This window comes from Pristiophorus japonicus, chromosome 9 (genome assembly GCF_044704955.1).
Source record: "Pristiophorus japonicus isolate sPriJap1 chromosome 9, sPriJap1.hap1, whole genome shotgun sequence".
Classification (NCBI taxonomy): domain Eukaryota; kingdom Metazoa; phylum Chordata; class Chondrichthyes; family Pristiophoridae; genus Pristiophorus; species Pristiophorus japonicus.
The window spans coordinates 188,105,784-188,108,667 of NC_091985.1; positions in this window are offsets into that span (position 1 = coordinate 188,105,784).

A 2,884-nucleotide genomic window follows, 5' to 3' on the forward strand; every position below is an offset into this window, starting at 1 on the left:
TCTCTATTTCTAATAAAGCACTCCCACTGTTCCACTTACTGCCCCCACTCTCTATTTCTAATAAAACACTCACTGTCTTCCCGTTGTTGCCCCCACTCTCTATTTCTAATTAAACTCTCACTGTGTTCACCTTATTGCCCCCAATCTCTATTTCTATTTAAACACGAACTGTGTTCCTCTTACTGCCGCAACTAATATTTCTAATTTAACACTCATTGATCCCCTTACTGCCCCTCGCCTCTGGATCTAATTAAATACTCACTGTGTTCCCTTCACTGCCCTGATTTTCTATTTCTAATTAAACACTCACTGTGTTCCCTTTAATGCCACCATCTCTATTTCTAATTTACCACTCACTGTGTTCCCCTAATCGCTCCCTTTCTATTACTAATTAAATACTCGCTGTGTACCCCTCACTGCCCCTCTATCTGTTACTAATTAAAAATTCATTGTGTTATCCTTACTGTCCACACTCTCCATTTCTGATTAAATACTCATTGTTTTTCCCTTAATACCCCCACTGTCTATTTCTAATTAAACAGTGACTGTGTTCCCCTTACAACCCAAGTCTCTCTTTCTAATTAAACACTCTCACTGTGTTCCCGTTACTAACACCACTCTATATTTTCAATTAAACATTCACTGTATTCCAGTTACTGCCCCAACTCATATTTCCAATTAAACACTTATTGTGTTCCACTTACTGCACCTTTCTCTATTTCTAATTAAACACTCACTGATTTCCCGTTATTGTCCCTACTCTATCCCTAATTTAACACTCATTGTGTTCAATATACTGCGCCCAGTCTCTATTTTTAGTAAAACTCCAACTGTGTTCCGCTTACTGTCCCCACTCTCAATTTCTAATTAAACATTCACTGACTTCCCCGTTTTGTCCGGACTCTCTACTTCTACTTACACACTCACTGTGTTTCCCTCACTGCGTATACTCTCTATTTCTAATTAACCACTCGCTGTGTTCCCCTTACTGCTCCCATTCTCTATTTTTAATTAAACACTCACTGTGTTCCCCTTACAGCCCCCATTAACACATTCGATTTGAACACTCACTGTGTTCCCCTTACTGCTCCCTTTTGATATTTCTAATTAAACATTCATTCTGTTACCCTTACTGCACCCACTCTATTTCTAATTAAACACTGACTGTGTTCCCCTTACTGCCCCACTCTCTAACTCTAATTAAACACTCGCTGTGTTCCCCTTACTGCCCCCTTTCGATATTTCTAATTAAACATTCATTCTGTTCCCCTTACTGCCCCACTCTATTTCTAATTAAACACTGACTGTATTCCCCTTACTGCCCCACTCTCTAACTCTAATTAAACACTCATTGTGTTCCCCTTACTGCCCCACTCTCTATTTTTAATTAAACAATCACTGTGTTCCCCTTACTGCCCCTCTCTCTATTTCAAATTATACACTCATTGTGTTCCCCTGACTGCCTCCACTCTCTAGTTCTGTTTAAAAACTTACTCTATTCACCTGACTGCCCCTACTCTCTATTTCCAATTAACCATACATTGCGTTCCCCTTACTGCACCTTTCTCTATTTACAATTAAACACTCACTGTATTCCCCTTATTGCCCCTACTCTATTTCTAATTTAACACTCACTGTGTTCAAATACTGCCCTCAGTCTCTATTTTTAGTGAAACCCTCACTATGTTCCTCTTGCTGACCACACTTTCTATTTCTAATTAAACATTCACTGACATGCAATTATCGCCCCTACTGTCTATTTCGAATTAAATACTCGCTTTGTTCCCCTTACTGCTCCCATTCTCTATTTCAAATTAAACACTCACTGTTTTCCATTTACTGCCCCCATTCGATAGTCATTCTGTTCCCCTTACTGCCGCCACTCTCTATCTCTAATTAAACACTCACTGTGTTCCCCTTACTGCCCCTCTCTCTATTTCATTTTATACACTCACTGTGCTCCCCTGACTGCCTACACTCTTTAATTCTTTTTAAACACTTACTCTATTCCCCTGACTGCCCCTACTCTATATTTCCAATGAACCACTCATTCTGTTCCCCTTACTGCCCCTTTCTCTATTTATAATTAAACACTCACTGTATTCCCCTTATTGCCCCTACTCTATTCCTAATTTAACACTCACTATGTTCAAATACTGCCCCCAGTCTCTACTTTTAGTGAAACCCTCACTATGTTCCTCTTACTGTCCACACTCTCTATTTCGAATTAAACATTCACTTATTGTCCCTACTCTTTATATCGAATTAAATACTCGCTTTGTTCCGCTTACTGCTCCCATTCTCTATTTCCAATTAAACACTCACTGTTTTCCATTTACTGCCCCCATTCGATAGTCATTCTGTTCCCCTTACTGCCGCTACTCTCTATTTCTAATTAAGCACTCACTGTGTTCCCCTTACAGCCCCTCTCCCTATTTCTAATTAAACACTCACTGTGCTCCACTTATTGCCCCCACTCTATTTCTATTTAAACACTCACTCTATTCCCCTTATTGCCCGCAATCTCTATTTCTAATTAAACACTAACTGTTTTCCCCTTACTGATCCTATTCTCAATTTCTAACTAAACACTCACTGTGTTCCCCTTACTGCCCCTACTCTTTATTTCAAATTAAATTCTCACTGTGTTCCCCATACTGCCCCCACTCTCTATTCGTAATTAAACACTTACTGTGTTCCCCTTACTGCCCCATCCCTATTTCTAATTAAACACTCACTGTGTTCCCCTTACTGCCCCCATTCTCTATTTCTAATTAAACACTCAGTCCGTTCCCCTTACTGCCCCCATTCTCTATTCCTAATTAAACATTCATTCTGTTCCCCTTACTGCCGCACTCTCTATTTCTAATTAAACACTCACTGT